This window comes from Megascapheus bottae, chromosome 10 (assembly GCF_031878675.1).
Source record: "Megascapheus bottae isolate mThoBot1 chromosome 10, mThoBot2.hap1, whole genome shotgun sequence".
Classification (NCBI taxonomy): domain Eukaryota; kingdom Metazoa; phylum Chordata; class Mammalia; order Rodentia; family Geomyidae; genus Megascapheus; species Megascapheus bottae.
This window is the reverse complement of record NC_143518.1, coordinates 42,367,280-42,391,065: the sequence shown is the minus strand read 5'-3', so window position 1 is coordinate 42,391,065 and position 23,786 is coordinate 42,367,280. Positions and strand designations below refer to the sequence as shown.

Here is a 23,786-nt window from a genome sequence, read left to right as displayed (position 1 = left end):
TATGTACACAAGAAATTTACATACGAATATTGTAACAGCTTCATTCATAATAGCCCCAAACAAGAAATAGCTCATGTGATCACAAATAGAAAAACAAATAACAGTAGTATTGTTATATAATTTTTTAAATGAACTACTTTTTTTTTTTTTGCCGGTTCTGTGGTTTAAACTCATGGCCTGGAAACAGTCTCTGAGCATCTTTGTGCTCAATGCTAGCACTCTACCACTTGAACCACAGCATCACATCTGGCTTTTTCCGAGTAGTTTATTCTCCAATAACATAAGAATTTCAAGGACTTTCCTGCCCAGACTGGCTTCAAACCATGATCCTCAGAATTCAGTCTCCTGAGTAGCTAAGATTACAGGCTTGAACCACCAGTGCTCAGCTTTAAAAGAACTACTTTTAAACAACAATATACATTAATTTCAAAATCATTTTTTGAGGGCTGGAGGTAGAGGTCAGTTGTAGAGGACTTGTCTAGTATGTGTGGGGTCCAGAGTTTGATCTTCAGCACTGCAAAAACAACAACAACAAAATGATTTGTGGGGCAAAAACAATCATTTATATAAAATTGAAGCCCATCAACAGGCAAAACAATCTTGTAGATAGAAATCAGCCCTGGCTATCTACTGGGGGAGAAGTGAAGAGCAGAAAGGAATACAAGGGAGCTTTCTAAGGTGATAGAAATGTGTATCTTGATGAGTGGTTGTTCCACATATGTGTCAAGTTATATACTTAAGATCGCTAAGCCAGGCATGGTGGCTCACGCCTATAATCATAGCTACTCAAGAGGCTGAGTTCTGAGGATCGTGGTTCAAAACTAGCCCGGGCACTAAAGTCCATGAGACTCTTATCTCCAATTAACCACCAGAAAACTGGAAGTGACACTGTGGCTCAAGGGGTGGGGCAGTAGCCTTGAACTGAAGACAGCACCCCGGCCCAGAGTTCACGCCCCACAACTGACAAACAAAAAAACAGATTGCTATATGTGAGTTTTATTTAAACTCAAAAATAAAAAGACATACAAGGGTTCATTAATAACACCTGAGCAAGTTATAAATTTATATTTATATTGGTGGATCATCTGATTGATGTTTGCTTTACTCATTAGAGTCTGAACCTCCATGAACTAAATTCACTAATTTTTTTTGTCAGTTGTGGGGCTTGAACTCTAAATTCACTAGTGTGTGTGTGTGTGTGTGTGTGTGTGTGTACAAGCATAGTATTTGACCTATGAAACTCATTCATTCACTAGTGAATGCATGAATAAATTGATAGACAATTAGCAGTTGATAACCAGTGCTTTAGTAGCTTATCATTTCACATTCATACTCATAAAAATACAATTGGAGCTGGATATATTAGTGTAATCTCGATAGTAAAGGGAAGCAGAAATGGGAAGATTCAGAGTTTGAGGCCAACTTGCCTTACCCTTACATAGGAAGGCTGAAGCCAGCTTGAGTTACATAAAGAGACTCTGTCTAAAAAAAAGGTAAAAGAAAAAATAAACCTACTTGGATTCTCTGTTCTCGGTCTGCTTGGATGTCATTATTAGATCAAGCTTTCTAAAATTTCCCATTAATCTCTTCTTTCTTTTCCAAAGCTATAGTATATTAGTTATTTTTAAAATGTTCACACTTAGCCAGGCGCTTGTGACTCACAGCTAAAATCCTAGCTACTCAAAAGAGTGGGATCTGAGGATTGTGGCTTGAAGCCAGCCTAGGCAATAAGCTCAGTGAGACTCTTCTCTTTAACTCCCAAAAAGCCAGAAGTGGTAGAGCACTAGCCTTGAGCAAAAAAGGCTGACAGGACCTGGGACAGAGCCCAGGCCCTGAGTTAAAGCTCCAGTACCAGCACAAAAAAAAAAAAAAAAAAAAAAAAAAAAAGTTCACCTCTTGAGGTTCTAGTCCCCAGCCAGTGCTTGGTTTAAGCAGGTGATGAACTTCTGATTAATGAGATGTAACAAAATTCTACTGAAAGCTTTTTGGAAAAGACTTCTTTGTTCTTACAAAAGGGTAATAATAATAATAATAATAAATAATAATAATAATAATAGCTGGTGGCTCTCTGTCTGTAATCTTAGCTACTCAAGAGAGTGAGATCTGAGGATTTCCGTTCAAAGTTAACCTGGGCAGGAAAGTCCATGAGACTCTTATCTCCAATTAACTGCCAGAAGACCAAAAGTGACTTTGTGGCTCAAAGTGGTAGAGCACTTGCTTTGAGAGAAAAAAAGTTCAGGGACAGTACCCTGATCTCAAGCCCCATGACCAACAACAACAAAAATAAAAAATTATTTGGGGCCAGGAGTTTGGCCTAGTGGTAGAGTGCTTGCCTAGCATGCACAAAGACCTGAGTTCCATTCCTTAATACCACATACATAGAAAAAGCCAAAAGTGGCACTATGGCTCAGGTGGTAGAGCTCTAGCCTTGAGCAAGTCCAAGGACAGTATCCAGGTCCTGAATTCAAGCCCCAGGACTGGGAAAAAAAAGAAAAGAAAAGAAATAAATTATTTTCATCTGCTGTTGAATGTCATTGAATTTGGGACTAATGTACTGGCTAGAAGACTAGCTAAAGACAGCAGAGTTTATGGGGCCGGGAGTTTGGCCTAATGGTAGAGTGCTTGTCTAGCATGCATGAAGACCCGGTTCAATTCCTTGGTACCATATACATAGAAAAAAGCTGGAAGTAGTCCTATGGCTCAGTGATAGAGCTCGCGTCTTTTTTGTTGTTGTTGTTGTTGTTGTTGTTTTTTGTTTTTTGCCAGTCCTGGGCTTGAGCTCAGGGCCTGAGCACTGTCCTTGGCCTTTCTCAAGGCTAGAGCTCTACCACTTGAGCCTCAGCACCACTTCCAGCTTTTTTGTATGTATGTGGTACCAAGGAATCGAACCCAGGTCTTCGCTCATGCTAGGCAAGCATTTTAACCACTAGGCCAAACTCCCAGCCCTAGAGCTCTAGTCTTGAGAAAAAATCCAAGGACAGTGCTCAGGTCCTGAGTTCAAACACCCCAAATGGCAAGAATGATTGGATTAACCAACACTATAATAGTTGTACTTTAAATTCTTATTATGTGAACTGTCTCCCTTAGCACTTAAGCCATTTGAAATTAAATTTTGTTACTTATAACCAAAAGCATCTCAACTAATAAAATTTCATCAACCCCAACTCCTCAGTTTCTACAGGATACAATAAAAATTCCCTAACTTACCTTGCAAGATCCTATGCAGCCTGACCCCAATTTGTCCTAACTCCAGAATAGAGTAACTTGTAATTTTCACCTTTACACTTGAATTCTACTTTCTTTACCACAAGTGGTATGTGAGTAAATATTAATAACCAGCTCTCCAAAAAGGGAAAAGCCATGATTTATAGGGTTTACAAATATCCACGGTGCAAATATTCCTACCACTGATGATTTCAAGCTATCAAAATAATAGAACTGAACAAGGAGTTGGGAAGAGAAATAGTAAGAGACAGCTGGAGCTAACCTACATATGCCTGTTTCTTCCCAACATTTTCTCTCATCTATTAAGTTGTCTCTTTAGGTAGAGTTCAAGGCCTACTTTGTATCACTTCCCTTTATAAAGTCTTGTGTAAAGTTCTAAACTATAAAGGTCTTACCAATGGATTGGAATTTAATGGTTGCCTAAACTTATTATCACAATTATTTGTTCATAGTCAACTACTGCTTAATTCATGAAAACCAGAGGGATAATATTTTAAAAGATAGAAAGGAGGTTCAGTGACACTAGACTACCTTCCTGCACTTCCTAAGGCTTTCTAGGATTAAGCATTAGGGGACTTCTAAGAAAAAATCTCTGTCTTCAGGCCTTATGAGCACTCTAGATCACTGGTGTACATTATTGTAAATAGGACTTGGCTCACCATTATTACAAGTACCAGTCCCTGGGACAGCTGAGTTAGGACATTAACTAAAGGGCTCTTGGCAAGATTGGGTGTGTTCTTATTCATTTGACTCCTGACAAATCCCTGAGGATATAAAAACAGGCTTCTAAGACCACAAGCGACCAACTGGCTGGTAAAAAGAAGCCCATTCCTTAGACAGTGAGGAAAGCAAATACTATCTTACCTAACTGGAATGCCAGCCAGGTGGGTCAGCTTCATCTCCACCTCACATGTGACACACCCTCAGGCTTGAAGGAAACAATAATTACGTCTGCCAACACACTGACCAGGGCAAAGAGGGGAAACCCAGGAATGTAATGACTAAGTCACTCTTCCCCCTGACTAGCAGCACTGGGACGCAGGCCAAATTTAGGCTACTAGAAACTGACCTCGCATTCAGAGAATAGGAAATGTAGGACTACATGAAGCTCTGGTTATTATTTCAGGGCATTCATCTGAGCCCTATTGTTAACTCCCCATTTTTTTTTATCTGACCAATGATTTCTATTAATCTCTATAGTTACTACACACTAAAAGTACCTTCCTAAATTATAAATTCATGTTTATTTCCCTGCAGCACAGAGCTCTGGGGCTGGGTGAGTATATCTAATTGGCATCTTCATGAATGTCTCAGCGATGTGCTGTCCACTATTGCTTTCCAGATTGCTGAACTGAACCATTCTGTGACTGTTTCCATGCTGCTTACACCTGACGACCATTGCAACAACTCATAGAGAAGTAAATGGAAGTAGTTTTTACCCGGATAAATAAAATCTGGACTTGAAAATTGTGACTATCATTTAGGTAACTTTGCTTCATTAAAAAGAAATAAAATCCTGAGGTCAAAGAAAACTAGGAGAATAAGACTGAGTACTTATTAAAGGGATCCATGGATGAGTTTTCTAAGAGCACCCAGGGAAAAGTAAATAAATTTAAAAAAAAAAATGACCCAGGCATGGTGGGCTCACACCTGTAATCCTAGCTACTCAGGAGACTGAGATCTGAGGATCCAGGTTCAAAGCTAGTCCAGGCATTAAAGACCTTAAGAATCTTATCTCCATTAATCACTAGAAAAGGGGATGTAGGGCTGTGGCTCCAGGGTAGGGCAGTAGCCTTGAGCTGAAGAGCTCAGGTACGGTGCCCAGGCCCAGAGTTCAAGCCCTATGACCCACAAAAAAAAAAAAGAAAGAAAGAAAAAGAAAAAGAAAAAGAGGGCCGGGAGTTTGGCCTAGTGGTAGAGTGCTTGCCTAGCATGCACAAAGACCGGTTCGATTCCTCGGTACCCCACATACATAGCAAAAGGCCAGAAGTGGTGCTGAGGCTCAAGTGGTAGAGTGCTAGCCTTGAGAAAGTCCAAGGACAGTGCTCAAGCCCTGAGCTCAAGCCCAGGACTGGCAAAAAAAAAAGAAAAGAAAAGAAAAAGAAAAAGGAGACTATGGGAGAGAAAGAATAAGAGGAAAGGAATGAAGAAGAATGGAAGGAGGTCCTTTGTGCTAATTAGGGTGCTAGTCTTGAAACACTTTTTAAATGTGCTAACTGTCCCTCAAGTAGTGTCCTTCCTCTTTTTTCCCTGGAGCATGAGTGGTAGCTCCATTAATATTTGCTAGTAAGTGATGCTGAATCAAACACCATACTACCTGCCTCCTTATCAATACCTTCTACAGGAATAACAAGAGCTCAACAAAATGGGAGTTAATACATTGATTCCTAACATACACTATGTAAATTTTGTCAATATTTTAAATACAAGCTATGCAAAGATGCAGCCATTGCCCTTAAAGAAGTCCAAATCATTCTGTATTTAGTGCTGGTCTTTTATCTTTAGAGAAAAAAAAAAGTTGGCAAGCTGGCTGTTCTGTGCATACCTGTAATCCACGAGGGGGATATGGCAGGGGGATCACGAGTTCAGGAAAATCATAAGGGCTACACCTTAGAATGATGAAAGGGGTAACATGGATCAAGATACATTGTACTTTTAAATTGATTTGTATAAGGACAGTATAGTCAAAGGACTGTAGCTATTCATTCCTGCAAGGAGCTGAAAAGGCTACTTTCACTGCCACATAATATGTTGTCCTTTATTTCCTGCTTTCCAAGAGATATTCCGTTTAATCTTTAGTTTCCTCCTCCCCTTTTTCCCTGTATTTGTAGTATCTGCAGATCCAGATCTGTATGCCACAAACAGTTTCTAACATTCAGCAAGAGAGTAGTGAGAGTAGCTGAAGCTACTGTTAAGTGAAGCATAGCCCAGTTGTTTCTGCCCTAGCCTTTCCTGTGGAACGTTGGGACACTAGTGACAGACACATCCACAATGAGATAACATACGACATAGTTTGTGTCAGTGACCCTGATTAAACATTATTTTTTAAATGTCTGAACCCATTGTCAATACCTCTATATTGAATCCTTCTATCGATTCCTTTCTTTCAATACTCCCTGACCCAGTCCTACCTCATTCTCTGTGACTTAAACCTTTGTCAAAGTACTCTATAACTGGTCTCTTGCCTCTAACCTCTCCCACCTACACTTCAGGCCCTATTGTTAATGCAGTTCAGATCATGTAATCCCCTATTCAAAAACCTTTAGTTGTCCTCAAAGGGAAATGTAGCTACCACCAATAATATCATTAGCTTCATTATCATTATTAAATAGTCTAATAGACTGTTTGGAGAGTTGTTGTACTGTTTTGGTTGAGATCATTATGTAACTGGAAATAGTGTTATTTTAAACCAAAAATAACTATAATTACTGACCCTTGAAGGAGGTGACATAATTCATATAGCAGAAAAACAATTCTTTAATTTTCACACTGCCTTCTTTCTCCAGTAGAACTGGAGGGAGGGAATGATGGTCTTTACAAGCCTCTACTTCTTCTGAGACTTAAGATTGGAACTGAAGGACTCACTAAAGAATCCCTGACAATAATTTAAAGATCAGGGGTAGAGAGAGGGAAATGGGGACAAAAACATGAGAAAAGGTATCAATGTGTGAAAAGTAATACACCTTCTGTCTGGCGAATATAACTGTAACCCCTCTATACATTACAATAAAAAATAAAATAAATCAATAAAATAATTTAAAGATCAGATAATAAAAAAGAACCCCACAGAAAATATGGAGTCTTTAAAGGATGAGAAAGGGCCAGGCAATATGGCAATTTGGGACCTCACCATTGTCCTTAAATCTTCAGCAAAGATAATAAATGTACCTTTTATCATGTGAGACGTAGTTTCTGGTGAAAATGAAGTAGATGTTTTGCATCTTAGTGCAAATGTGGTACAACTAGCAGCAGCATATTAGCAACAGTAAAACCACCCATCCCTTGAACTAGCTAGTAACCAAAGAAAATACAAGGCTAACCTTCACCTTCGGATCTACACAGGGGAATAAATGTGCTTAAGGCAGTTACATTTGAATCTCAAAAAAGTGGGTTATAAATTGATAAGAGGTGAGTACTATACTTTCATTCACTTTACCCCATGATGTGACAGACATTTCCCACTTTATGAATAGAAAATGAATACTTACATGGTGATGATGTTGACATCACATTCCATTTTCTTTTCATCAGAGGCCTGCTCCATCATGGGTCTTCTATTCCTTTCTAACTCTGGTCAGCAACCAGTGTTTCCTCCTTCACAACTGCTTGGGGCAGTTGCCCTCTACCCAACAAGTGGAAATAGGCAGAATCCTTTGAACATAGTGGCCTTTTCCTTAGTGAAAACATCAGTCTCTTCCCCAGACTTATTGCCACCCATGTTCTTTCTTCCCTGACAGGACTCCCATGGGTAGTTTTGCTATTAAGAGAGAGCCCAGAAAATTAGTACAGGGAATTGGATCAAAGAGAGAAATAATGGAGGATATCATCACCATAGTGTCCTATTTAATAAAACTAGTATCTGAGCAGAACAATAGGTAGCCTTCCTGTGGTCTGAGGAAAAATAGTAGTCAAGGAAAAAAGACAAGGACAGGGACTTAGTAGTAGAGTTAGGAATAATAGATGATTCCCATATGATGAACCAGTATCCACACTATATTGTAAGTAGTCTCTCTGCCCTGAGTCAAGAACTTGAAAAGGTCTCATTCTGACTTTCCTCTGGGCACATCCTTACCCATTAGGTAAGGAGCCTTCAGGGTCAGGAGACAGACACAGCTGCAGACTAAGACCACCCTATGAGTATCTAGGAATCTGAAGCTTCCACCCCAAATTGCTGAGCCCACTCCCAGAGACATCACAGCATTTCAAGCTATGAAGATATATTTGCCAAGGTAAGAAAAAACACTTTTTTTAACAAAACTTACTAGCATTGTGCATAACTTTTACATATTTAGGCATATGAGGTATGGGCCTCTATTCTTGTCCCAGGACCCACAAAAGTTAATGGGTAAAACCTATTTCAAGTAAAAAGTGCTTAAGACTAGAGAATTATATATTTAAGAAGAAACATTTCTTTATTATTTAGTAAAAGCCTATTAAAGGAGTGACATTATTAATATATATATATATATATACTCTTTCCCTGATTTATGTAACTGTAACCCCTCTATTCATCTTTTTCTTTTTTTGCCAGTCCTGGGGCTTGAACTCAGGGCCTGAGCACTGTCCTTGGGCTTTCCTCAAGGCTAGCACTCTACCACTTGAGCCATAGTACCACTTCCTGCTTTTCTATGTATGTGGTAGAGGGGAATCGAACCCAGGTCTTCATGCATTCTAGGCAAGCACTCTACTACTAGGTCAAACTCCTGGCCCTATACATCATTTTATAATAACAAGTTCTAAAATCCTATATAAAACTTAAGATCTTTATTTTATTTTTAGTCAGTTTTGGGGCTGGGGCTCTGGACCTGGGCACTCTGGACCTGAGGTCTTCAGCCAAGGCTACCATCTTACCCACAGTGCCATTTCTGATTTTTTCAGTGGTTAATTGGAGATAAGAGTCTCACTGACTTTCCTGCCCTGGCTGGCTTTGAATCTCGATCCTCAGATCTTAGCCCCTTGAGTAGCTAGGATTACAGGGGCGAGCCACTGGGCACCTGACTTAAGATCTTTATTTAAAGTTACTAGTTTACCTTGAAATTTTTCTTTCAAACCAGATAGTCCCTTTGTGTGTGTGCATAAAATTATATAAGCCCCCAAATGTTTGATATAACTAACTAGTTATTAGCACCTGTTGATTTCTTACTTCCCAAAAAAGGTTGTGGCTCTTTACCTGTAATGGGCTTTTTCTAGCACTACTCCAATCTCTGCTGGGGTCGCCACCCATGTCTTTTCTTCTGCTCAACTTCAGTCTTCTTCCACTTCTTTTCGCTAGACTTCTAATAAAACAAAAGCAATATGTTCTTTTAAGCTCAGTTTATAAAGTTTCTTATTAACTGGTTGTTGTTGTTCCAGTAATGGAATAGTACTTTGTGCAGGCACTTCATCACTGACACACACCTCAAGCCCTTTTTGCACTGATTATTTTTACAGTCTAGCTCTGTGTTTTGTCTGAGCCTGGACTTCAGTCTTCATATTTTGCACTTCCTACCAGTTTAGATGACAAGTACAAACTACTGTGCTCAGCTTCCCTAAGAACCAAGTCTTAGGAACATTTTGCTAGCCTAGGCTAGCCTTAAACTATGCCCTTCCCTGTCTCTGCCTCTTGAGTAGCTAGGATTAGAAGCACAGTTTACAAAAAAAAAAAAAAAAAGCCTTAGGTAAGGTGGTTCACACCTGTAATCCTAGCTACTCAGGAGGCTGAGATCTGAGGATCAGGGTTCAAAGCCAGCCCAAGCACTAAAGAATGTGAGACTCTTATCTCTAATTAACTATAGAAAATGGGAAGTGGGGCTATAGCTCAAGGGTAGGGTGGTAGCCTTGAGCTGAAGAGCTCAGGGACAGCGCCCAGTCTCAGAGTTCAAGCCCTATGACCCCCCCCCCCACAAAAAAGCAAATTAATTAATCCATTTATATTCTTTGTTTGCAAACAAAACAATTTTTTTAATTGACTCAAATTTTTTTCTCTCTTGGAAGTCATATACCTTAATAGGGAACAAGATCCATTTTTCTATATCAGATGATATATTATTTTTTTCTTTTACCAATCCTGGGGCTTGAACTTGGGGCCTGAGCACTGTCTTTTGGACACTTTTTGCTCAAAGCTACCACAATGCCACTTCTGGCTTTTTCTATGTATGTGGTACTGAGGAATTGAATCCAGGGCTAGGTGAGCATTCTACCACTAGGCCAAACTCCTGGCCCTGAGATAATATATTATTGAGGCTTTTGATGTCTCTTTTTTTCCCTAGTGTGAATGAGACGAAAGGCATGCCAGGTGTGTACAGCGTCTTAGAGGTTGGGAGAACTTGAGTTAACTATTTATCTTTAGCAGCTTGGAGGAAATGAAGCCAGAGGGTAAATATAAAACTATATTTGGGAAGGTGTGGCAGGGTTCAAGTAATATGTTGTCATCTCATCAAGTCTAAGGGTCAAATTTTGAGCCAAAAATAGGAGGTGAAGTCAGTGAACAGGAACTCAGTAAACTTCAGTGCAATGGTTAAAGGAGGTGTGAGGTGAAAGGGACCAGTGCCAAGAAGTGAAGTAGGCAGAGTCCCAGCAAACTCTGGCAAAACCAGGTTAGATTTAGTGAGAGAAGACAAAGAAGCACGTGTCCAGTAGAACTTATATTTCAGTGCTCAATGAACACTTTTCTGTGTGTGTGTGTGTGTGTGTGTGTGTGTGTGTGTGTGTGTGTGCGTGCACACATGCCAGTCATGGAGCTTGAATTCAGAGCCTGAGTGCTGTCTCTGAGCTTCTTTGCTTAAGGATAGTGCTCTACCACTTGAGCCACAGCTCAAATTCTGACTTTTTTAAAATGATAACTGGAGGTAAGAGTCTCATGGACTTTCCTGCCCAGGCTGGCCTCAAACTGAGATCCTCAGATCTCAGTCTCCTAAGTAGCTAGGATTACAGGCATGAGCCACAAGCTTCAATGAGTAATTTTTTTTTTTTTTGGTGGGTCATGGGGTTTGAACTCTGGGCCTGGGCATTGTCCCTGAGCTCTTCAGCTCAAGGCTATGGCCCTACCTTTGAGTCACAGCCCCACTTCCTGTTTTCTATGATTAATTAGAGAAAAGAGTCTCATGTTCTTTAGTGCCCAGGCTAGCTTTGAACCGTGATCCTCAGATCTCAGCCTCCTGAGTAGCTAGGATTACAAGCATAGCCACAGTACCCAGCTCAATGAGTACTTTTGACATGATGAAATAGATTTACTCACTAGTAAACAATACTTATAAAGAACACATAAAACTTATTTAACTATGTTTATGGCTGGCAAACCCAATAGCTTTCCTTAAGAGAAGCAAAAGGGAGGAAAAGATGTGACTATGACATTTAAATTTTACCAAAATTATATACACAGTGGTTGTTTTAGATTTTCTTTTGCCAAATCCAACATCTAACCCAGGGATCATTTAGAAACAGAAAATTTCTTATTCCAAAATAAAGTTTTTCTCCTCTCCCTTTCTTTCTCCCTCTTTCTCTTCCTCCCCACCCCCGCTTTCTCCTTGTTCTCCAGCCTGAGTCTGAAACTCATGGTGGAAGCAGTAAGTAGTAAGTAAGTCAGGGTTAGTTCCAATCATTACCTGTGACCAGCACCACAGCTTCTTTCTCATCAGCTGAAGCTGCTGACCTGGCTGAAGGTCAAAATGAGTCATCTTCCTGGGTAATCATGTGTTCTGAGCATATGTTTCATGGCTTCAGGGTATAGTGCCCAGCCCAATGACAGTACATCACCTGGGAACTCATTGGAAGAGCAAACAGCTGACTTGTGGGCAAAGATACCATAGGCCATATGACATCTCGTTACCTTATCCCTAAAACAGCGAGGTGCTGATGGCTCACACCTGTAATCCTAGCTGATCTCAGGGTCCTGGTTCAAAGCCAGTCCATGTAAGAAAATCTGCAAGACCCTTACCTCCAATTAACCACTCAAAAACCAGAAGTGGAACTGAGGCTCAAAGTGATAGAGTACTAGCCTTGAGCAAAAAAGCTCAGGGATACCACCCAGGCTCTAAATTCAAGCCCCAAAGACCAACAAAACAGGATTCCACTAACTACAAATTGTAGTAACAACTTGGTTAGAGGCCATTCTCTATAAATCTTCAATTTCACCCAACTCTGAAGTATTCCACCAGATTCATTTCATGTTCCATGGTACATTTTTCTTTGGGCCAATCCTGAGGCTTGAACTCAGAACCTGGGCACTGCCCTGGAGCTTTCTCAAAGCTAAAGCGCTACCACTTAAGCCACAGTATGTGTATGTGGAACCAAGGAATGGAACCCAGGGCTTTATGTGTGCTAGGCAAGCACTCTACCACTAGGCCACACTTCTGGCCCCTTTGGTACATATTTTTAGAACCCTAGTAAGAAATCTAAAAAGTTCTCTCTCTCTCTCTCTCTCTCTCTCTCTCTCTCTCTCTCTCTCTCTCTCTCTCTCTCTCTCTCTCTCTCTCTCTCTCTCTCTCTCTCTCTCTCTCTCTCTCTCACACACACACACACACACACACTCAAGCGCATGCACGCACACACGCACATACAAATCCACAAATCTAAGTATCCATTAGTGAGTGATAAAAAATATATATAGCATAGGGGCCTGGAGTTTGGCCTACTGGTAAAGTGCTTGCCTAGCATGCATGAAGACCCAGGTTTGATTCCTCGTTACCACATACATAGAAAAAAAAAAAAAAAGCCAGAAATGGTACTGTGGCTCAAGTGGTAGAGATGTAGCCTTGAGAAAGCCCAAGAACTGTGCCCAGGCCTTCAGTTCAAGCCCAGGACTGGCAAAAAAAAATTTATGGAATTCCATCTCCAAAAAAAAACTAGCAAAAAGTCGAGATGGAAGTGTGGATTAAGTAGTAGAGTGTCAGCTAAGCAAGCAAGCAAGCAAGCAAGCAAGCAAGCTGAGCAAGCCCAAAGCCTTGACTGTATGTGTATTAGACTAAGTGTGGTTGTACACATGTGTAAAATCCCAGCTTGTCAGGAGACAAATGGCAGAGGATTGCTAGTTAGAGGCCAGAATAGACAAAAGTAGTGAAATTCTATCTCAAAAATGAAATACAAAACAAAAGGGCTGGGGAGGTAATTTAAATTGTAAAGTGCTTTCCTAGCAGGAGCAAGACCCTGAATTCAGTTGTTCTAACTACAAAAAAAATCAGTAAGTAGGTAAAATGATAGTTACATTAATCAGTTGATTTAACCTTTCTATTTTATACAGATATAAAAATATTACATTATACCCCACAATATATATAATTATCATTTGTCAATTAAGAAAAAGTAAAGAAGATATACTAAGCTGACAGTGTCATTAACAACACTTCCTGCTTCTTACACGAGATGATAGAATTTGTCTTTCAATTTTATTCTTTTTTTTCAGTTGTCCAGGTAATATATAGAGGAGTTACAGTCACAGTCATCAGGTAGTGGGTACATTACTTCTCAAAAATTGATAGCCCTTCTCATGTTTTTGTCCCCCTTTCCCTCTCCTCATCCCCTAATTTTATTCTTTTATTGAGTATAAATACATACATAGAAAATACGTACATGTGTACAGCTTATTAAACTTAATAAGCTGAACATGTAAAACCATTTAGATCATGGAACTTATTAGTAAGCCTTTGGCTTACCTTTCTGAGGACAACCACATTCCTGACTTACAATAGCATAGGTAAGGTTTTTGTTTTGTTTTTTTTTGCCAGTCCTGGGCTTGAGCTCAGGGCCTGAGCACTGTCCTTGGACTTTCTCAATGCTAGAACTCTACCACTTGAGCCTCAGCACCACTTCCAGCTTTTTCTATATATGTGGTACCAAGGAATCGAACCCTGGTCTTCGTGCATGCTAGGCAAGCACTTTAACCACTAGGCCAAATTCCCGGCCCATAGGTAAGTTTTGATTATTTGATGAAAACATTTTTGCATATGTGTGCCAGTCCTGGGGCTTGAACTCAGGGATAGGACACTTTCCCTGAGCTTCATTTGCACAAGGCTAGTACTCTACCACTTGAGCCATAGTACTACTTCCAGTTTTTTCTGTTTATGTGGTACTGAGGAATCAAACCCAGGGCTTCGTGCTTGGCACATTCCCAGCCTGACAAAAACTTTTTTTTTTGCCAGTCCTGGGGCTTGAACTCAGGGCCTGAGCACTGTCCTTGGGCTTTCTCAAGGTTAGTGTTCTGCCACTTGAGCCACAGCACCACTTCCAGCTTTTTTTGTGTATATAGTACTGAGGAATCAAACCCAGGGCTTCATGAATCCTAGGCAAGCATTTAACCACTAGACCAAACTCCCCGCCTGACAAAAACTTTTTTAAAAGTAGAAATTGTCATCCAGGCATGGTAGCTCATACCTATAATCCTAGCTAATCAGGAAGGTGAGATCTGAGGATCCCAGTTCAAAGTCAGCCTGGGCACTAAAGTCCATGAGACTCTTATTTCCAATTAACCACCAAAAAACCAGAAGTGGCACTGTGGCTCAAGGAGTCTTCAGCCTTGAGCTGATGAGCTCAGGATCAGCACCCAGACCAAGAGTTCAAGCCCCATGACCGCCCCCCCTCCCAAAAGTAGAAACTGTCAGCAGGCATCAATGGCACAACCCTGTAATCCTCAAGAGGCTGAGATCCGAGGATCACATTTTGAAGCCAGCCCAGGCAAGAAAGTCCATGGGACTCCTCAATTAACCACCAAAAAGCCAGAAATGGAGCTGTAGCTCAAGTGGTAGAATGCTAGCCTTGAGCACAAAAGCTTAGGGACAGTGCCAGACCCTGAGTTCAAGAGCCAGAACTGGCACCAAAAAAGAAAACTTTTCTACCTGAATAATATATGTTGGTTGTCAAAACATTAGAATATTCACTTTTGGTATGAATTTTAAAAGTCTACAGACAGTGGCATATAGCTACAAATGTCTTCAAACTATGTCATATACAACAAATCAAACCATAGGCTTTGTTTCAAGTCATGATCATCTTATGGCCAACATATTAATGTCTTTGACTCAATCACTTACTGGCAGGAGCAGAACACAAGTAACTTATGTCAACTTGACTTGCCTTGCTACTGCAAAGATCCATAACACTGAATGTAAGAGCCTGAAAAGCCGATCTATGTATGAGACCCAGAAGGGTTAGGAGAATTGGAAGTTCATTATCCCAATGTAACTTTCAGAAGTCTGCGAGTTCCCTGGAAAGGTCAATCAATCCTGGCTTACTAGGAATTTAGATTTCTATCTTGGGTATGGGCTAATTGGAGCATAAAGTGCTTGGGAGCTTGGGGATTGACAAAAGCCTATTCAATTTGTAAGTCATTTACTGCTTACCTCTACTTCCTAAGATAAGGAAGTCATTTACCACTTGAATAAGATTGTATCACAGGTTGGTGCTTATGTCTTCAAAAATACTGATACCTCACTTTCTGCATGTGCACCCCTGTACCCAACTCAATAAATACCTTCCTAATGGTAGAGTACTCACCTAGCATGCACGAAGCCCTGGGTTTGATTCCTTGGTACCACATATACAGAAAAGGACAGAAATGGTGCTGTGGCTCAAGTGGCAGAGCGCTAGCCTTGAGCAAAAAGTGTCCGAGGACAGTGCTCAGGCCCTGAGTTCAAGCCCCAGGATGGGCAATAAGTAGTTAAGTAAGCAAGTAAATAAATAGATAAATAAATAAACAAATAAATAAATAAATAAAATACCTTGGTAAAGGGACCTTGAGTACCTGAAGCTAGCAGAAGGCTACAGGTCCCTAGGAATCCCAAACCTCAATTCCATCACCTGGTCTCAGTTACTGCCCTGTCCTGGTTGCAGCAGGTTGCAACAACTTTAGTATGAGGACTGTGGATAAAGTCAGCTATGAACTCACCAGAAGTTTGGACTCATGTGAGAGCAGTTATGAGACAGGAATGCAAAGGGCATAGTGACAAGATTTAGCAACTCTAGCAGACAGCAATATTGTTTCCTCCCTCATTTTGATATATCAAATAGTCAATGCTAGGAATATAAATGGTAATTATTTCTCAACAGAGCACCACTTCTTAGCATACTAATAAAACATATTTTCTTTACAAAGAAATTGAGTATTTCATGCCTTAAGTGAAACCTACGACTTGATTAGATTTTATTTTGCTAAGAGCCTATGTTCTGTTTTTAAGATTAAACTAAAAGTCTCTTCAAATTTTGGGTTTTTTTTCTTAAGTCTGAAGCAAATATTGCCATGGCAACCATTTTCTGACAGGAGTATATACATGATTATTGCCTCTGCACAGAGGAATAAAGGCTCTCATGGGTTTATGAGGGGACATTATCCTAAATAGGAAGGGAACAATAAAGAGGATAAAGGATTTGAGTATAAGGTGATAAAGCCTAGGAACAGATGGCCTTGTGAAGAATGCTAAAGGAGAGTAAAAGATATTGAGCTCTCTGCTACTTTTAGTGGTTCTTCTAAAAAAAAAATGACAGAAATTGTATTTGATCTCTTAGGAATTTAGTCTAAGATAGCTGATAAGAACTGTAAAGATATAAATACAGATACTTGAGAAAAAACACAATACATAGAGATGACAGCTATCATTTTAGAGAATGCCATATGCTAGACACACATAACACTAAAGAATTGATTATGTTTTGTTCAATCTTCTCAGTAACTCTTTTTTTTAACCTAGGTTATTAGTGTAGTTTTATGAATCCACAAACTGGCCTTAGTTAAATTTAAAAAGGTAAAATATAGGCCAGATTTCTGAAAGACCAAAAGCAGGGATTTCAATGTTTCTAGCATTTTCTATAGCCTTCATCAGAACTTCTTTGTGCATTTGAGCTTTATTCTCTCCACCTACTGACTGACTGTTTCCATTAAAGAGGGAATAACAACTCCAGACCCTCATATCTCAGGGTTCTCACAACTCAGACTTCTTAAAATTCCAAAATGAAAGTATTTCTTTTCTTTCTTCTTTCTGAGATAATCAGATTTTAGTCTATTATATATCAAGAAGATCAAAGAACTCTAACTAATTTGTGAATTTAAATTATTAAGATAATTAATTAGCCAGAATTAGATGTATTTCTGAGGCATTTGTTCTATTTTGTTTGTTTTGGTAGCACTGGGGTTTGAATTCAGGGCCTTGCCCTTGCTAAGCAGGCACTTCACTACTTGAGCCATACCTTAGCCCCATTTAGTATTTACAGGGAAAAATACAAGAGAAATATTTGTAAAGTAGCCATAATACATTGATATCCAAATTATAAAACCATGAATTCTATTAGCTGGAAAATTAATTTGTTAGACATGAATTCTATTAGTTAGATTAATTTGTTAGACATTGGGTGGTTTTTCAACAATATTCATGTTTTCACTGGGTCTTCTATAACTCATTCTCAAAAGAGTTATTTGTTTAAATCAAATAGTCATCAGTACTACTCTTTAAAATAACAGATGCTACAAACTTAAGCACAGAGAGTCAAACAAGTGTTAGGCTCTGTAATAGAACCTGTTTAAGCCTCAGTAAATCTCTTCAAAATCATTTGGCCTAATGAAATGTTCTGTGATTCTCAAGAGAACATAGGCAAAGCCAAATCAGAAGAAAAAAAAAGGAAGTGGAGGGCCAGGAGTTTGGCCTAGTGGTAGAGTGCTTGCCTAACATGCACAAAGACTGGGGTTCAATTCCATGGTACCACATATATAGAAAAAGCCAGAAATGGTGTTGTGGCTCAGTGGTAGAACAAGTGGAAAGCTCAAGGACAGTGCTCAGGCTCTGATTCAGTTCCCCACGACTGGCAAAAAAAAAAAAAAGGAAGGAAAAGGGACTAAAGTACAGTAGTTTTATGTTTTATATAATAGCATATATTTTAAAAATACATACATGAAATTCACTTTTGTAATAACTTTAAGTTTATAGTTCTGTTATATTGCTGTGCAACCATCGCCACTATCCAACTCCAGAATCCTTTCATCCTGAAAAACTTGAACACTATACCAATTAAATAACTCCCCATTCCCTATTCTTGCTTACCCCTGGTATTTTATTTTCAGTCTCTGATTTTCATTGAATTAGGTACCTCATATAAATGAAATCATACGTTTTTTTTTTTTGCCAGCCCTGGGTCTTGAACTCAAGGACTAGGCACTGTCCTTGGACACTTTTTGCTCAAGGCTAGAGCTCTGCCACTTGAGCTACAGTACCACTTCTGGCTTTTTCTGTGTATGTAGTACTGAGGAATCAAACCCAGGGCTTTGGGCATGTTAGGAGAGCACTCTACCACTAGGCCATGCTCCCAGCCCTAGTATTTGTCTTTTTTGTGCATAGCTTATTTTACTTATAAGCCTCAAGGTTCATCTATGTTGTAGCATATGTCAGACTTTTAAATATCAAATTAAACTCAAAACACTATAAATCCTTCAGTCATTCCCAACCTTTACCATCATCTTCCCTTTATAACCATCATATTTCTCCTTCTCTAAAGATCAAAAAGCTAGCTAAGGCACTGAAGGCTTACACCTGTAATCCTAGCTATTCAAGAGGCTGAAATGTGAGGATTACAGTGTAAAGCCAGCCTGGGAAGAAAAATCAAAACAAAACAACAACAATAACAAAAACACTGAGATTCCTATCTCCTTTTAACTAACAAAAAGCCAGAGGTGGAGATCTGGCTTAAGTGGCAGAGCATCAGCCTTGGGTGTAAAAGTCAAGAGAGAGTACAAGCCCTTGAGCTCAATCTCTAATACTGGTACAAGCAAGCAAGCAAGCAAGCAAGCAGGCAGGCAGGCAGGCAGGCAGGCAGGCAGGAAGGAAGGAAGGAAAGAGAGAGAGAGAAACAAAAAGGGAGGGAGGGAAAAAGAGAAAGGGAAGAAGGAAGAAGGAAGGAAAGGAGAGAAAGAGGGAGAGAGAGGGAGGGAGAGAGGATAAGGGAGAGGGAGAGGGAGAGGGAGGGGGAGAGAGAGAGAAAGAATGAGCCCTTTGTGTGCATACTGGAAAGGATTTATTTAAAGATCAGCCCCTATATTTACAGACCTACGTTCTACTAAACCATCCTTATACAAGTTTCTGAGGAAAACAATTTTTCCCTCTAGCATAGAGAAAATGTCCCTTCTACTCAAGGTAAATTCTGCCAGTTATTGTGAAAGGGCTACCACCTTCTGTTTCCTCAGGGAATTTATGCCATTAATGTTCCATTTATGACCTATATTTTCAATTTCCTTCTTTTAACTCTCTTTCTCCCTGTAGCCTAACTAATCATTTTAAAACAAAACAAAAAACAGCTTCATAAAATATTCACTGGACCCTGAAACTCCTTTAAATGACTGGTCCCCTTTACAGCCCAGTGTTTAGACTTTTATATCAAATATCTCTCTGATTTTTACTTCCTCAGATACTACTTGCCCTTCCAATCTCTTGAACTGGGCTTCCATTTCCACCAATTTACTGATACCACTAGAACAATGTCTGTTACTCTTTAATAGTTTGTTTTATTGATATCTGCATTACTTTCTTGAATAGTTTAAACTTTTGTCCGTACATTTACTGCATATTTTATTAGCCATTAAATCATTAGATTGGGATCATTAAGTTAGATTATTATTCTTAAGTTTCAGTGTGAAAGAAATTTTTTCCATGTTCATTTTCAAAGTGGTTGTTAATAGTATAAAACACATTATTTTTGCACATCAGGCTACTCTGGCATTTCATTTATTTTTGTTTTATGTAGATTATGTCATCTTCAAATAAAGATAACTTTTGCTTCCAATATATATGTCTTATATCATCACACTGGTTCAACTTCCAATAAATATTGTATAGTAATGACAAATCCCCTATTCTATGAATTCTTCTAAAGATGTACCGCTAAGAATATATATACATATATATAGTGCATCCTTATTATATCATACATATACATATATAGTGCATACTTATTACATATATAAGTATATGCATTAATATTGAAAAATTGAAAAGTTTATTCTTTTTTTTTTTTTTTTGCCAGTCCTGGGCCATGAACTCAGGGCCTGAGCACTGTCCTTGGACTTTCTCAAGGCTAGAGCTCTACCATTTGAGCCACAGCACCACTTCTGGCTTTTTTCTGTGTATATGGTACCAAGGAATTGAACCCGGGTCCTCATGCATGCTAGGCAAGCACTCTACCACTAGGCTAAACTCCAGGCCGAAAAGTTTATTCTTTTTCTACATAAGTTTTTTAATTTTCATTATTCAGATATAGATACTACATTTTATCAAATTCTTTTCATTCATCTGTTGAAATTATCATGTATCTTTCTCCCTTTAGTATTTCAAACATCTGTATACTTTATATCTTTGTGTGTGTGTGTGTGTGTGTGTGTGTGTGTGTGTGTGTGTGTGTGCTGGTCCAGTCCTGGGGCTTAAACTCTGGATGTGAGCACTGTCCCTGAGCTATTTTGTTCAAGGCTGGCCGTCTACCACTTTAGCCACAGTTATACTGTTTTTGGTGCTTGATTGGAAGATGAACCTCATGGACTTTCCTGCCATCTCCCTGCTTTGAAAAACAGTTCTCAGTCTCCTGAGTAGCTAGGATTACAACCAGGAGCCACCAAACACCTAGGTATCTAGTTATTTATCTTATTCATAAACGTTTTAATATTAAACCTTTCATATTTACCTGAAATTGTCATATTCATTCTCTCTGTCTCTCTCTTTCTCCCCCACCCCCTCTCTCTCTCTTGATCAGTCATGAGGCTTGAGCTCAAGGACAGTGCCTTAAGTTCTTCTGCTCAAGGCTGGCAGTCTACCACTTTCAGCCTCAGTACCACTTCTGGTTTTCCGGTGGCTAACTGGACAGAAGAGTCTTATAGACTTTCCTCCTTGAGCTGGCTTCAAATCACAATCCTTAGATTTCAGCCTCATGAGAAGCTAGGATTACAGATATGCGCCACCAGCATCTGGACTGTCTCTGAGCTGTTTTGTTCAAGGCTTGCACTCTACCACTTGAGCCACAGTGCCATTTCTGGCTTTTTCTGTTAATGTGGTACTGAGGAATGGAACCCAGGGCTTCATGCATGCTAGGTAAGCACTCTACCACTAAGTCATATTTCCGGCTCTCTTTCTGCTATAATTCTTTCTGTCTTCAATATTGGAATATAGAGGCAGGAACTGTGTCTCATCATTTGGTAATCTCCCCACCATCTATAACACTGAATAACAATTGCTAGGGGATTAATAGATATAATGTTAGCAGAGCTCTCCTTATGACCTCTCAGGGCATACAGTATTTTTTTATTAGTATTTCTTTATCTTCCTTACTAAATTATACACTTGGTTGTGGCTTGCAAGAACTCTAAAGAGCATTCATGAAAGTAATTAAGCTTTAAATGACTTGAAAAAGCCAAGAACAACCATATTTTAGAGAGGACGGATATGGGAAGGAGGCAGGCCTAACCAAAACTTTTCTCCAGTGACAGCCATCTGCATTTCACTCCCCATCACCCTCCTCATTAACCTACTCTTGCTGGTTTTCTTTCTGGCTTAATGCTCTTCCACTGTCCCACAGCGTCTGCTCTGCCTGTGTCTCTCCTTTCTACCTCCACACAATTTACCTGTCCTATTTTCTATCTCCTTAGGGTCTAAACTTTCAGCCAGAAAAATCACACAAACTAATTTTTATTCATAGAGAGGGGTAATTGGAAAAGCCAAAAGCAGCACATACCTATGCATACCTAGAAATATGTGTATTTTGAACACACATTTATAAATACATGCTTATTACAGAAAGAAACACCAAAGAAAGCCACAAAGAAAAAAAAACACATACACAAGATCTCAAATACATTATTATCTTTTGATTTTACTATAACACAGCAGTTAAAAGCCGAGACTCCACTGCCTAAACCTGAATCCTATCTCCACTTTGCAGCTGTTTGACTGTGGATGACTTTCTTAAACTCTATAACTCAGCTTTATTATCTGTTAAATAGGGATAGCAGTAGTAGCTAATATTATTATGAGGATTATTTATGATTGATATATAGAGTTTGAAATAATTCCTAGCCTGCCGGGTGCCAGAGGTGCAAGCCTGTAATTCTGGGTACTCGGGAGGCTAAGATCTCAGGATCATGGTTCAAAGCCAGCCAAGCCAGGAAAGACTATGAGATTATTATCTCCAATTAACCATCAAAAAAACAGAAGTTGGGCCGGGAGTTTGGCCTAGTGGTAGAGTGCTTGCCTAGCATGCACGACAACCCAGGTTCAATTCCTCGGTACCATATACATAGAAAAATAGAAAAAAAGCCAGAACTGGTGCTGAGGCTCAAGTGGTAGAGCCCTAGCCTTGAGAAAGTCCAAGGATAGGGCTCAAGCCCTGAGCTCAAGCCCAGGACTGGCAAAAAAGAAAGAAGGAAAGAGAGAGAGAGGGAGGGAGGGAGGGAGGGAGGGAGGGAGGGAGGGAGGGAGGGAGGAAAAACAGAAGTGGCTCTGTGACTCTGGTAGAGCACTAGCCTTGAGCGAAAAGGACTTGAGTACAGGGCCCAAGACCTGAATTACAGCTTCATCACCTACCAAAAAAAAAAAAAAAAATTCCTAGACCATAAGGTCTATGTTAAATATTTGTCATTATAGTTTTAGCAAATATCTTTCCAGATAGAAACAGATCAACCAGCAGGCGGAGAAATGGATGTATTTATAAATATTCCAATATTTTAAAAATTAAAATTCTTTTTTTCTTTTTATAGTACTGGGGACACAATCAGGGCTTCACCCTCTAGCATCTCCAAACAATTTGCTTTCTAGACACATGAAGATATTTGAGGGTTTTTTTTAATCCTCAAACATAACTTTTAGAAATTTGCATGCTACTTCATTCAATGACTATATCATTCTTATATCATTCTTGTTTGTGTGTATGTGTTATTGAGGATCAAACCTAGAACCTGGAACAAGTGTTCTACCACCAAGTTTCATCCCTACCCCTTACTCATAACCAGTTCTTATTGTTGAATATTCAACTTGTCTGACTTACTACAAATAATGCTGAGTACAGTTATAACATATCTTTTTTTTTTTTTTCAGTCATGGGGTTTGAACTCTGGGCTTGGGTGCTGTCTTTAAGCTCTTCAGCTCAAGGCTACCACTCTACCACTTGAGCCACTGCACCACTTCCAGTTTTCTAGTGGTTAAATGGAGATAAGAGTTTCTTGGACTTTCCTGCCTAGACTGGCCTTGAACCGGTTCTCAGTTCTCAGCCTCCTGAGTACCTGAATAGCTAGGATAACATGTGTAAGACCACCAGTGCCTGGCATAACACATCTTTTTTTTTTCATGTTTCAGTTAATCTGTAATATTCAATGAATCAAACTCACTCCAAGTTTCCAAGTTTACACAGGATATTCTTTTTATGCTAAAGATATATATTTTATTGTTGGGATGATGTATAGAGGGTTATAGTTACATTCATCAAGTAGTGGGTACATTACTTCCCATGTTTTTCTCCCACTTTCCCTCCTCCCATCCCCTCTAATCATCTTGTTTTTACCCTTCTCTTCCATATTTCAAATAAACAAATAAACATATATACAATATGTCAGGTACCAAAGTCAGATACAGTAACAACATGAGATAAACCACAAAGGGAAAAAGGGGGGGGCAAGAAATGGGGACCAAGACATGAGAAAGGGTATCACTGTATGTGAAGTAATGTACCTTCTATCTGGCGAATATAATGTAACCCTTCTATTAATTACAATAAAAATATATGAAAAAATAATGTCACATAGTACCTTAAGAACAACAATCACAAATTAACACATTTTCCTCAGATAGCATTTCAGTGTCTCTTTGTCTGAGAAAAAAATTACTAAATACAGTAATCCTACGTCAAAGTTTGAA

At 39.3% G+C, this 23,786-nt stretch overlaps 1 long non-coding RNA gene across 2 annotated transcripts in view; it reads right to left on the bottom strand.

Moving 5' to 3' along the window:
* Positions 1-7,441: 7,441 nt before the first annotated feature.
* The window catches only part of LOC150058325 (uncharacterized), a 28,804-nt gene continuing 12,459 nt past the window's right edge, over positions 7,442-23,786 (bottom strand). For both annotated transcript variants that reach the window (XR_016536869.1, XR_016536870.1), the window contains 2 exons: positions 9,116-9,221; positions 7,442-7,567 (listed from right to left, as the gene is read on the bottom strand). This is a non-coding gene — a long non-coding RNA (uncharacterized LOC150058325). The remainder of the gene's footprint in view (positions 7,568-9,115; positions 9,222-23,786) is intronic.